The sequence below is a fragment of the Corvus hawaiiensis genome, chromosome 6 (assembly GCF_020740725.1).
Source record: "Corvus hawaiiensis isolate bCorHaw1 chromosome 6, bCorHaw1.pri.cur, whole genome shotgun sequence".
In the NCBI taxonomy this organism is placed as follows: domain Eukaryota; kingdom Metazoa; phylum Chordata; class Aves; order Passeriformes; family Corvidae; genus Corvus; species Corvus hawaiiensis.
Window position 1 is genome coordinate 64,308,370 of NC_063218.1, and position 14,468 is coordinate 64,322,837.

Genomic DNA, 14,468 nt, shown 5'->3' on the forward strand with positions numbered 1-14,468 from the left:
TTGATCTGTTACTGTTCAAGCCACAAAGCTCAGTGAAATTCTAGAAAATACTATTCACACATGTGCTGTTGAGCAGTGTAAACATCCCCTACCTCTAGGTCCCATGTAGGCTTATTTAACTCACGTGAAGTAAAGAAGACTCAAGAATTTCCACCAGGAAAACAAACAAACAAAAAAAAATTAATAACATAACAAACCTTAGGAGAACCCTCAAAGAAGCTGCTTGATTGGTACAGCCAACCCCTCAAAGCAGTACTAAAAAGAGAAGAGTCCTTTCCAAACCTTATTTAAAGCAGTTGTGGGAGGGAGTGTTAATGAGCCCAAAGGCTCAACAGCTGGCTGGGCTGCCATGGATGCTGCTGGAAATTTCCTTCTCAAGTTGCTGTGAACAAGTGCTAATGGCATTTTCCTTATGTTTCATTACACTGCATTTTATCTGCAAGATTCAGAACTATTTTTGTTAATAAACAAAGATAGCTGCTGCCTGACACCTGCAAATCAGTGTGAGCCCAGACAGCGGGAGATGGGGGGGGAGCAGGGATGAAGTGTGACTAGAGCAGGTGAATCACGTATCAAGTCTAAATTAAAGGGGGGGGGGGGGGGGGGGGGGGAAGTGTTAAGAGAACTCATTTTGCTTATTTTCAAAGCATCACTGATGAAGGGATAATGTTCATCTGGTGTGGTTTCTGCCATCCAGCAAAATCCCCATCCAGCCCTCAATTTATTGTCTAACTGGAGTTGCTGGTCCAGTATTTGGAGTGACCAAATACTCCCCGCGGACCTCGCCACTGCCAGGTTCCTGTATCTTCCCAGCTGGAACGAAACTTTATTCAATGTGTAATAATTCAAATTCTTCCCCCATTCATTTTGTGCAAAATGGCCTTTGCCAAGGTTACAATACTTACCTTTCAGACTGTCTTGACTGGTAATTTAGGTAAATTTACTTGATGGCACTAATTAAAATTTTAAAAGAGAACATAGAATCTCATGAATGCAGAATTGCAGGAATAATGCTGTCCCTTGTGTAAACTTTTCAGATGGTTACAAGTCCCTGAAATCAGAGAGCATGCTGAACAAATCTTCAGGCTGTTAATAATAAATGGACATCTCACCTTCTCCCCGCCTTGATTTTATCTGTGATTTAGCATAGCCTAAAACTACATTTTGCTATTAACAATTCCTATCAAGAGAAACATTCCTGCTTAACAAATCTTGCCTCATTTTTTTCTACTCTACTATTTAGTCTAATAAAAGACATTTCTTGTCCTTACACAACTTGCCTCGCTCGTATCCTTAGGCTGTCAATTAAAACATAATTTCTATTTAAATAAGATCAGGAACTTAAATTTGCTTAGCATAAGAAATCAGCCCAGATCAGCTTTACTGTTATTTATAATGACAGATGAGGCAGAGCTCCTCAAAATTAATACTGTCAAGAAAGAAGGGGTCATGTCTATCATGACTAATAGTGACTGTTAAGCAAGACCATTTTAAAAACTTTAATTGCTGAAGATTTTATATTACAGCCTGCTTCTGACACACATTTTCAGGTATGAAAAGCATAAGAACCACTGAGAATCTATTAACAATATCTTTTCTACTTTCAAGAGCTGCCTTTTGTAGTAGATATAATTGGAGTGATAAGGAACTTGGAGTGAAATCTCTGCAGGTGTACATCAGTTGCCCAAGATGAACAAATAAGTGGTTTTCTGCTGCTGCTGCTGCTGTACAGACAACTTCTTCAGAGATCCTTCAGAGCAAACTGGTCAGGTACCAGTCAGGTACAAACTGGTCAGCATCACCTTTATCCTTGGGAAAGGGGTGGAACAAATAACCCCAGAAAGCATTAAGGACAAAAAGGTGATTTGGAATCACCGAGTTTGGATTGGAAGGGACCTTCCACTTACTTCCACCCCCTGCCACGGGCAGGGACACCTCCCACTAGACCAGGTTGCTCCAAGCCACATCCAACCTGGCCTTGAACTTTTCCAGGGATGGGGATTCCACATCATCTCTGGGCAACCTGTGCCTGTGTGTCAGCACCCTCACAGGGAAGAATTAACTCCCAATACTTGATGCAGCCCAGGATACCGTTGTTTTTCTGGGCTGCAAGTGCACATCATGGGGTCTTGTTGAGCTTCTCATCAGCTAACATCCCCAAGTCTTTTCCAGGCTGCTCTCAATCCATTCTCCATTGATTTATGAAAGGGAAGTGATGCCTGACTAATGTCAGCCTTCCATGATGATATCAGGGGTATGAGGGAAGAGCAGGTGATATTATCTTCATTGCAGCAAGGCTTTTGACACTCGCTCCTGCGACATCCTCACTGACGAGCTGATCAATTTTTGTCTGGATAAGTGGCTCTTTTCAATCTAAGTGGAAAACAACTTTGGATAAAAAGCCCTGTCGGAAAACAAATTGGACATGAGCTGGGAATACATCCTTGTGGCAATGAAAGCCAGCAGCATCCCAGGAAAAGCACTGCCAGCAGGTGGAGGAGGTGATCCTTCCCTCTGCTCAGCACTGATGAGACTCGGTTGGAGTCAGAGTCCAGCTCTGGGCTTTCCAGTACAAGAGAGGCGTGGACAAACTAGAGTTAGTCCATCAAAGGGACACAAAGATGATTAAGGGACTGGAGTTTCTGTCATTTGAGAGGCTGAGAGGTCTGGGACTGTTCGTTCTGGAGAAGGTGGAACAGTATCTTTGTGTATAAATACCTGCTGAATGAAAAAGGAAAAAGACAGGTGGGCTCTGCTCAGTGGTGTCCAGGGAAAGAACAAGAAGCAGTAGGCCCAAACTGAAATACAAAATATTCAGTTTAAACTTTAACGGCCCCACCTTTTACTGTGAGGGTGGTAAAACACTGGAACAGGTGAAACAGGTGAAAACCTGGAACAGGCTTCCCAGGGAGGCTGTGGAATCGCCATACTCAGAGATATTCAAAACCCCAACTGGACACAATCCTGGACAAGCTGCTTTAGCTGACCCCGCTTTGGGGTTGGATTAGATGATCTCCAGAGGTGCTTTCCAACCACCACAAGGATTCCATAAATCCTGCTCTTTCCACTGCAGAGGATACATAGAGGCACCATTTCCAACACAACTCCCCTTTCCAAAGTCTGCCTACGTTTGGAATTCCTCCCCTCACTAACTTTCAGCATGGCTGCTGAATCCTCTGATCTTTAATTTAGTTTTCCATCTCTCTCAATTCAGCACACATTGTACAGGTTAAGACATCTTTAAATCAAACACTTTCTAAGAATGAAAGTAGTACTGAAGATGCTTCCTACACTTTTTAGAGGCAGGAAATAGGCTCCCTCCCCAGCAGCTATAATGCATTTATTCCATGTTTGTTTTGAAAACATTCTGAAGTAGAAAAGCTAAACTAATCTTGGAAATAATCAATGATCTTTTATCTAATTTAAAATATAGTGCTCAACAAGCATTGAACATTTATGTCCTGAAAATCGGAGTGTATGGAGACAAGGGGTGACATAAAAATGTTTTTTTTTTATTTTTAAGTGCACCAGACAACTGAGCAAGTGTTATAGTAGGCCTTATTTGGAAAAGTTATGGAACTACAAAGATTATGGAACTAGGTTGGATTATTTGCCCAATAAAATGATTGTGATGACAAAGGGTGGAGAAAACTGTCAGAATAAGAAAGATTGAATTAGATTAGATTAGATTAGAATGCCTTAAATTCCTGGGTAAAAACCTGGTACAATATCAGACCGTCTCAAGCACTATCAGAAATCTTATCAGTGAGGGTTGGTGGGGGGAATCATATTTTACCTGGAATCAGATCAAATGAAGGGAATAAAAGAGTATTTACTTCATCACACAACAATATTCAAGACAAAAGGTTTACAGAAACTTACTGAGGCCTGTTCTCTCACTCCTCCTCTTCTCATTTCACTCCTGCTATTAATTACAATTTTACAGTGCCTGCATTTTCTTCCTTATGCAGGAATCAAACAACCAGAACATTCCAAGAGCCATCAGGCGTTACCAAATAGCTGCAGATAATGATGCTGTTCTTCAGCATTTAGCAGCTTCTAATTTGTAACATCCAGCTATAAAGTTATGGCAGGATAAACTTCCTCAGTCACCCAGATCCTCAGCTCTGATCTAACACCCAGCCTGCCAAGTCTCTGTATGATTAACTACCAGTGTAAAATAACTCTCTGGAGGCACTTGAAATCTCAGATATCTGGTCACAGGATCCTCTGCTAGATCATGTCTGTGTGGAAACCTGCTGCAGCCCTCTGTGCCAAAACACTCACGTTTGGAAGAAGTTCATGTCAAAATAGCACTTATTACTACTTATTACATTCACTGGCTGTAATATCAACCTGTCTCATGAGGCACTTGATAGAGCAAATTACATGTATCGATTGCAACGGATATGTGTCATGTTTCCTGAAATAATGTTCATATCCTCAGCTCTCCCCTATTAGCCAGGGACACAGTATTGACAAGAACATTATCAAGAGTCAATCGGTGTGATTACAAAGCCAATGGAAAGAATAGCCCCAGAGAAAGAATTACAGCTAAATACTGTATTTTTCATAATCCTGAACAGTCAGGAAGTTGCCAAGAAACCAAATGAAGTATTACCCTCTAAGGGTGCTGTAAAGTGGATGTCCCAAAGCTTATCAGGCCGTGCTGAGATCAGTGGTTATTTACAATGGCAAACAGTGCTGAAAAGAATTGAAGACAAATTACAGAGGACATTCAAGGTCAAAACCCACGTCTGCTTTGCCTGGGATCATTCAGAACCTTAGGACAACAGCTGCAGTGTTTGTTGTGTACTGAAATACACCAGTGTAGCAACAGCTTCCTAGCTACTACTCCATCATAATCTACACCGGCTGTGCCTAAATTCTGCTTCCCTCTGGTCGTGCTTAAACCTTTCTTTTCCCACGGAATCCCGAACTTGACAGGATCAGCAGCTTTGCCGTGTCACATAGCCCGCTGCCTCCCTCTTGAGGCCGCAATGCCGCAACAGCGCCGCATTCCAACTGCTCCAGGTTGTCCGTCAAACGTGTGGGAGCTCCAAAATTACCAAAATGAGGGATGCTCGGGGGGAAGATGAGCGAAGAGCCGTGTGAACAAGGGCTGTCTGGCGCTCCTCGTGGGATGGGGATGTGTGTGAGCTCTGAGGAGGCGCTGCCGACGTGGCCCAGGTGATCGTGTCCCCACGGCGTGACACCGTCACAAGCTTCTCGCCTCACCGAGGGACCAGCATGTGCAGCACCTCACTCACCTAACTGCTTGGAAGAGCTGCAGGATGCCCAGAGTAACATCCCGACCTTTCTATTTCTAAAACTCACAACAGAAATCTGCTTTCTTTCCTCATCCTTAGCCTGAAGCCTCTGGAAGGGGGAGCACACCTTTGTCTTCACTGCCAAGACAGACTCAGCGCCGCTGCAGAGATTTTTCCACAAAGGCAAGTGCAGTGTGGTAGTGAAACTTTGCCACTTTCTACCCTGCCCCAAGTGAGGAGTGAATAAAAATCCTTGAGGCTTCAGGTGCCTCACCTTGAATTGGAATATATTCTGTAAAGTTCAAATGTTTGTGGGAAAAAACTACAATGAATCAGTATTTCCAGCAACAAAATAATTACTAAAAAAAGCCAAACGTGTGAGAATAAGGGGGAAACCCATAACAAAACATCTTTAATTGCAGAATTCTCTTTTCACTAAGAACTTCTCACCTTTTACTTCATGACCCCTAATCTTCTTTTCTCTGATTTCTCTGGTAAACGCAAGAGTTTCTTCACCCTTTCCACTATACACCAGAAAACTTTGCTTACCTGCATGTAACCTACAAGAGAACGCCATAAAATTTTCAGTTTGAGGTATATTTCACATTGTTTAAATACCTCAGAACCAAGAGCATATAATTCTAATTTAGTTGCCTAAAATTAGGCTGATTTTTTTATAGAGTTATATCTAAAATTTGTAAGTCCTATGTGAAAAATGTGATATAGCTCACCCAGCATGGTCATTAATATTTGCCTTTTTTAGAAAGAAAAACAAGCCAGAAACCCCAGTTTTGTACGACTAGTAGGCCACTAAAACATGAAAGTTTCAGATAGAGGAAAAATCTTTTTCTCTCAAAGAATCTGTAAAAAAGTTTCAAAGGAATCTTTTTATTCTATGTAATATTGTAACACTATTCTAGAATTCACTACTAAATTATATCACCCTTACTAAAAATTTTAGAAACCTTTTTCAGTGAGAAGATTTAATCTCCGTATGTTGGGAGCAGGAATTTGTAGCTGGACATTTATTGCCAAATGAGTGTAGTAATTCAGGGAAACTTTCTGAGTGAACATGTTGGTCAGAAGGTACCTTCGATAATGCACTGGTCACACTTTTCCAGCATGCTCCTTCCCAGTTTTTATGTGAGTGAACAATCTTTTGCCATCTCACCCATCTTGTGAAGATGCAGAATGTGTATCCCGCCATGGTTTTCCTGCAGCAGAAGAGCAGGCAGACTTCCAACCTCAAAAAGTAAAACCCTGGGAAAAAAAACATTAGGGAAACTATCCCATCCTATGGTTTCAAATCTAATTGTCAGCTCAGTACAGGCACACATTGTTAATTAGCACTGTTGGCTCAGGAACCACCTCGTCAACGTGCAGCCTGGATAAACATAACGCCATCCACCTCCTTGGATCCCTAATTCCAGTTATGACACAGGGCTGCTTGTTATCACATATCCCAGGAATATTTTTCCAACAAGGAGGCAGCTGACACAGGCCAATTTGTTATTGCCACTCAGGATGAAACACATGCTGGAAGCAATGGGGAGATAATGACCCACTCCCTTTTTGTCCCCCCTGCCTGTGTCATTGGGAAGGCATTCCCGGGACACCTCACCTGTGGTGGAAGTGTCAGAGTGCTCTGTAGTGTTCTGTGCATTGCACAGCCAGTAACCGATCCCCAAAATATATAGGAACAGTCTGGATGATTCAGTAAAAGGGGGCTGGTGCCAGGAGCCATCAGCACTCAATAAAACAGTGAGTCAGAAATGTATCAGAAGGTGGCAAAAGGATTAAATGAAATGAAGAATGGAGGGCGGATATTGTAGGATAAGTCATTACGGATCACAGCAAAACCTCCCCGTTCAAATATAGCAAAATAGAGGGGGATAGACCCAGGTCTGCCTCCAGGCCACAGGGGAATACTTACAGTTAATTGTCAAGTACAGTGGGATAGGAAATACTGGTTGCAATCCCTGTGAGTGGTGGAGAGGAAAAGGAGGAAACCATCGTGGTGGAAGAAGACAGTGAAAAGCCTCAGGAATCTGTCATGCAGGCAGAAAATCAAGATATCTCAGCCTTCCGTATCTTGAAAACTATTTTCAGTTTCAGGAATGTGTATGGATAAAAACACCAAAAGGAAGAGGGATTAGCACACTGTGAAAACAAGTAAAGAACTTCCTTACCATACGAACAGCAAAAGAAAAGGTAAAAAAAAAAGAACTTTCTCCAATAATATGATAACCAGACGACTACTGAAAAAGAGTTGTTTTCACTCTGGGGGAATCAAAAGTAGTTGGTGGTCAAAACTAGGCCTAATTTCCATGCCTAATATGATGTAGCACTCTTTCTTGTGGCTGTAAAAATTTATCCAACATTTTTAGACTAGAAATATTGAAAAAATGAAGTGCAAAAATGTGTATTCCTCTTCAAATTGTTTGGAAGTCCCCCCTATAGGTCAAGACCCAATTGTACTGTTCAACCACTGCCCTCAATCCAAGGAAAATAGGAAATGCACATAACCAAAGCTGGGTAGGAATGCTGATAGATCCCCGTAGATCTGTGCAGGAGGGTTTAGTGTGTTTATAAGTTTGGTGGTTTGGAAGTTGTGATCTGTATCTCATTTTTATCCCTACATCATAGGTTTCTTGGCAGTGCAAAGGGCTTGCAAACCTCTCGTAAATATCTTATAAATGTGCAGCCAGGGTGCAGGCAGCAATTAGGAGCTGGAAAGAAACATGTCAATTAACCTGGTAGCTTCGTGTCGCTCTCCAGGGGGAAAAAAACCAAAACACACTAATAATTTGTTACGTTTTCCATGATAGGTCAAAAGAATTATTTTAGCAACTTCTGTAAAGAAGATTAACATTTTAGAAACACAGCTCTTAAACAGATAAAAAGCTGGCAATCTTTAGGATGTCTAAAGCTGAAGTCAATGTCTAACTAAATGCCGTAAAGACTTTGTAGTTATGGAATTATTCTGCCTTTTTTAAAGTATATTTCAAGCTTCCATAATTCCAACTTACCTTTTTGAGGCAATGAATTTTCTGTGAACAGAAAAATGAGGTCAAATGTACAGAAGAGAACTTTGGCTTAAAGAGCAGAAAAAAATTCTGCTGTTTGTTTTCCACACACCTACCTGTGGTCACAACAGCCAAGGGCTTGTTCAGGACTTTAATTGAGAAGCAGGTCCCTGGCAAGTGTGTACATGTTAAACAAAACAATGGCCATCTTTGCAACCCATAATGATATAGAACCAGGCAGTGTGAAAAATTGCTTTTAGGCAACAACAACTCACAAGCTGACAGCTGGGGCAAAGGGCACCAGCAAACTGCTGGCCAGATGGCAGGCACTGGTCTGGATCAATTAGTCCAGGCTGGAAGAGTTATTTTATATTTATGTAATATGCTACTAACCCCAGGGTTTTTTGTAGCCTTTCATGTTGTCAGAATGAAGATGGTTAAGCAGGTGGTTTGCTTTTTGCCACTCTCCCATCCTTAGATGTCTCCCATTATGATGGAAAATAGACTGAGAATGGCGGCTACTTCGAGTGGAAAAAAAAAAGGTTAAAATATTCACATCAAAATACAAACAGATTTCAAAGGTACTGAAACTCCTATCAATTCCAGCAATAGTAATTAGTGTGCTGGTGCCCGAGGATTAATTATTCCCTGGGTTCTATTTGCCACCATCTCAAGGGACAAACCTCAATGGCTGTTATTGCTCTTAAACAAGGCTCCTCAAGAGACAGCTACATCCATCTTCTGCAATAAAGCAGATTTTAAAAACTCCTTTATTTCACAATCATTATCTTTAAAAAGTCAGTTATGTTTAGCATCTATTGATCAGCTAGAGACACTGGAAATGAATCAATTTAAATATTTTAAAGTGTGTGTGTATTTTGAGGACAAAAAAAAGTGAAAGAGAAAACATATTAAACTACATTTGGATTATGAACGCCTAGAAAATGCTATTTTAGTGGGATCTTGCAGGCTGTCTCTACACTGGGAATTTGCAGCAATACCCTGGGAACCATTCCCTGGGAACCTGAGCCATCCAGTCAGCAGAGTGGATTATTACACATGTGGTGGAGTGCTTGCTGATGCTCTGGAACACAAACACCATGTGTGCCTGCCGCTGTTGTGGCGTGCACGGTGAGGGCCGTGGATGCCCCTCTGCTTGCAGGGCATCCCATCTTTCCCAACTCACTGAAACAGAGAGGGATCCACACAGCCTTTCTCAGGACACCCAAACACCATTGGCTGCCTGACTCAAATCTCTTCAGTTGTGCCTTGGGGAGTAGATCAAGTGTGGAGAATTTCTACCTCCTTGCCTATTGGTTTCAAAGACAGGGACATTTCCTCTCTTAGCACCTCACAAATCTGTTCGTTTGCCTTTCCTTGTTTCCCAGCATCCATATTTGCTGTGGTTACCACAAATCCATCTGGTTTGTTGCCATTCCACTGGCTGCTGTGTTTGTTGTTTTTTCCCTGTAAGCTGCCTATGATGATATTTTATTTTCCAGTCAGCACCATATTCACAAGGAAATTCAGAAATGACCGCTATAAAGAGCAAATTTTAACATTGTTTCCGTACCAAAACTAACTGAAATTTGAGGTATGAGCCATGCTGAAATCCATCATCACCAGTGTTAATGAATTTTATCAATAGTCTCCATGTGTCAGCCTAGAGCCAACTGATGCATTTAGATACACACGTATCTCCAAAATTTTCAAAGGCATGTATCTGATTTTTCCTGGCAATAAGAGCCCGATTCTCCAGTCCTGCTGGGCAAACAACATTTTTAATTGCCTTTCATTTCCTGCAAATTCAAGCTCAGTTTGTTTAGGATTCCCTTCTTTCTGTGGAATTGGAACCCATGAAATGACACCTATTGTATCAAGGTATCTCTTGGATCAAACATCTATATTTTTACATGCAAACATCCAGCATGCTAATTAAGCATTTGACTAACTTAAAGAACATGTGACTAAGTCATACTGGTGGTTGACCCATTTAAAAGCTTAAGAGCTTCTGATTGTAACAACAGAATAAAATATGGCTGTGTTGAGCTTTAAATCTTTTCTTAAGCAGAATGAAGCTTTAATGGGCAAAACCAGGCTCCAAAATGGAGGTTTTATTAACTGCCACTGGGTAGATGCTTCAGACAATGCTGCTAATAACACAGAGAACAAATGGAGAAAAACACTCATGCGGGTGCTCTAACTTGAAAGGAAATCAAATCTGCATTAACCAAAGAAAACTGTGTGTCTCTGATGTGGAATCATCTTAATGATGATGTTTTGGGGAGTAAAAACACAGAACTGAGGTATCCAGGACGCTAAAGATGTTTGAATACCCCACTACCTGAAAAGTGCTGCATTTCTTACTCTATTTTTGTTCCTTCACTGATCTCAAGGAGTAGATTGCAGCTGTTTTTCCAGCACTAAATATGTAACACAACTGCTTCATAATGATGATCACGAGTACTGTTTATGAAAAGCAATACATTATTAGAAATAATTAATATAGATTAATTAAATTCTCGTTTTGGTAAAAAAGGACTAGGTCTAGGATCACTGGCATTTACTAACCCCATGCAAACCACAAAGGCTGAAGACAACTGCTCCAAAATCACTGAAGTCATTCTCATCTATGGAGAATGAGAGAGGCAAAGAAAAACATGTTTGAAACATACAAATTATTAATATTATAACACACTCTTCTATATTTGAGGCTAATTTTTTTTTCTAGTAGTTTAAATTGAGACCTTGCCCTAATTACTACAGCAGAAGATGGTGGAAAATTATGAATACAAGGTAAGGTTTCCCTTCTGCGTTTTCTTGATTTTTTTCTACATGATTTTTTCAAATTTTCTATGCATCTCAGTATCTCACTGTGTCCAATGACAGTCCAATGTGCTATTTCCCACAAAATCCAGATTTTATTCCCTCCCCTAGGGAGGAATTACCTTTATTATTACCTTTTCCACTCGTGTTGTCCCCTCAGTGATCCCTTTAAGCCCACCTCTTCTGAAGATGCTGAAGATGTATTTCAGTGTTTTCCATGTTTTCCATTAGATCCAGTGACTGAAAACACAACATTAAAAAGGCTACATACAGTGCAAGTAGAGGTTGGCTGACCTTTCACAGCATGAACTTCGTGTCTGTGTAATTGCCAGGCTGAGATATAAAATTGCCCTGGGTGTGTGTTGGGAATCAGCACAGGCAGATTGTTGTTTATCGCATTAAAATGGACATTTATCTGTTGTTTCTATTCAAAAATCTCTGCTTTCTTTCTAAAATATAATAGCAACCTACTTCTTCTGCCTGTAGTTGCCATACCTACCCCTCAATCCTCTGTCATGTTACTGTTCTTTGTTGCTCTTTCCATGCTTTTTCTGTGCCCTGATGTTTACAGCAGGCATGACAGCAGAAGGATGAGTGGAAGAGGCTCCTGAGCCACTCCAAATATACAAATATTGGATATTTATAAAGGCCAATTACTATTTCAGGTCTTGAGAATAGATTCATTATATTACTTCGTAACTGGTCCACATGCAGTAGCTGAATTTGCTTTGTGACTGAAAATATACTCAGTAATATCAATTATATTTTTAGTATGTGAGCCTGAACCAGAGTTTTTATGTTTTTCTGACCTTATTCCTTGCGGCTCAGGGTAGGAAATGTATCCAAGCCTCATCTCTAGGTACATAATCTGGATCCTCTGGAAGACACAACACCTTTAGTAGAAGGGTCAATAAGTCTCCCAGTGCTCTGCTAAGTGTTCTCATCGATAATCAGTTTAATTAAGAAGTGAGCACGCTCTCTGATCTTTTATTTTTAAAGGTCACTTTGTCCCCCATGCTCTGTGCTGGAGTTAAATGCTTTGGCTCTGTAGCAGAGGCACTCAGAGTGCACAGGTGTTGTAGGGAGCATGGGAACATTTGTAACTCTGATTTTATCACAGGCAGGAAGTAGGGACAGAGGCAGCCAGAGAGGGCTGAGAGATGTAGGATGAAAGCTTGGGGTGCCTGTGGAACTTAATTAGTGAAAAAACAGGCACTGCTGACCTGCTACTCAACCAATTCTCGATCTTCCCTTGGGTGTAGATCACTGAGCTATGTGTAAACTTTATTTACAGCACAATCATGTGTGTGACACTGACCTTGTAGTTTGTGTTTAAACTCACTTTAAATACAACAAAACACAAATAGCAAAGCACTCTGTCTTTTAATCTCCCCAAATCTTAATTAAGGGCAAAGTGTGGTTTGGATCATGCCTCAGAAAGTCATGTGGCAGCGGAGAACCAGTCTTGCCAGGTAAATAAAGATGATTAATTTGGAATTGCTTGAAGTTTGTTTACCTAATGCAGATACATAACAGGAGGCTCACACAGGCAAATAAGGTGCCGCAGGAAACAAATATCAAGATAGGAGAGAGGGAAAAAGGAAACAAATGAAGACACCCACAGCCAGATACCTGTGGAATTCAAACCAGCATCCACTGCTCTTTTCCCTGAAAAGACATAAAATTAGAGCAAGATGAGAGACAAAAGTGTTGGTGTCACACTGAGCTTTGTGTGTGACCTTTCTTATGAAATGCAGTCACTTGGTTTTAGTTAAGCTAAAGTGCAAACACTGCTTGCGATATGTGCCACTGGTGTTGCCACCTGCTCTCCCCTGGGTTTTATTTTGGGTTTTGCATATTTTCTTGGCCAATATTTAATCTCTTCTTGTTTGTTTGTTTGTTTTATGCAGGCATACATGTAGGTATATGCACATATATCCTTTCTTTTAGCATATAATAAGGGTTGATAGGAAAGAGAAGAAGTTTTTGCAAGTTACTCTTACTTTGAAACAGACTGGTGACCAGCGAGTTTATCTAAACATGTTGGCCTGCTTAACATTTAAAGTGTTAAACTTTAAAGGAAAAGCAAATATTAACTGTTCATGAAAATGTCCACATTTCCCCCAATTTGCTGGTTAAGCAAACTGAAACAGCAATTACTGATTTAAAAAAAACTGTGTGTGGGCAATCCTAATATTAAATCTAGGCGTGCTAGGTGTAGTCTGATGATGTATATTTTGTGTAAAAATATGAGAAACATAGGTGATCTTCCTTGCTCTTCTTCATGATGTTGGTTATCATGTTGAAGAAGAAAAGATTATGAGGCTTCAAGACATGAAAGAATGTCCCAATAAAGGGTGAAGCAGAAAAAAAAAGTTTGCTGTTCTTAGTTCTGAGGAAAAGGAATAGAATTAGGGATATTCCCTGTACAGTACAGACCTGAATTTGAGAGCTGTAACCCTCTAATCCATAATAACACATACTAGATAAAGCAATTGTCTACTTGAAATAATGAGTTAGACTATTCTTTGTATCTATTCAGAGAAAGGATGTAGGTATAATCTTGCAGTTGAGGAGTTTAAGATGGATTATTCGTGTTGTTCAAAGGTTTTACCTCAGAAATAAGAAAAATAACCAGCTTTTTACCACTTTTATCATCCACAGCACATGTATTAGGCACCAAGCCAGGGACCTCCTGCAGTGTTATCAAAACTACAGATGTCATCTTTACTCATAATTTGTAAGTATAACCACATAATTCAGAAGTGGATGGGTTTTTAAGGTTAAAAATTCCCGTCTCCAAAGAAATGCTAGTTACTATTGAGCGCATATGGATTATGCCCGAAGTTAACTAATCACCTGTACCCCATTTCAGGCACCAATACAAGAATGAGCCTGTATATAGTTACACGCTAATATAATTTATATAGTTATACACTGGTCACTTTGATTTTTGCGATTTAAAGACATATTTTTCCCCACTGAAACAAACCCTGCCTCAGAAGCTCCGTAAGTACGTGCAGTTTTCACAGTGCCGAACCTGTAACTTCGTCTGTCACTGAACAACGCCTCCACCATCAGCTGCTTTAGAAAGCTCCGGCATCTCAGCAGCTTTAGAAAGCTCCGGCATCCCAACAATGGAATTACAGCCAAAAAATCCCTTTCGCAGCGCCATACGGGTTAATTTCCTTGGAACTGCAAAGGAACGCGACAGCGCGGCCGGCCCCCGTCCCCACAACGAGAGAAGTGGGCGGGGCCTCACCACGCCTGATTGACGTGCCCTTAGACCAATCGGAACTCGCGATGGCCCCTGGCCACGATTCTATTGGCCGAGGAGGTAGCGGGG

At 40.9% G+C, this 14,468-nt stretch overlaps 1 long non-coding RNA gene across 1 annotated transcript; it reads right to left on the bottom strand.

Moving 5' to 3' along the window:
- Positions 1 to 3,476: 3,476 nt before the first annotated feature.
- Positions 3,477 to 14,376, bottom strand: LOC125327432. The gene is made up of 3 exons (XR_007204247.1): positions 14,115 to 14,376; positions 12,755 to 12,790; positions 3,477 to 11,362 (listed from the first exon to the last, which is right to left on the bottom strand). It is a non-coding gene; the product is annotated as an uncharacterized LOC125327432 (long non-coding RNA).
- Between the last annotated feature and the right edge of the window lie 92 nt (positions 14,377 to 14,468).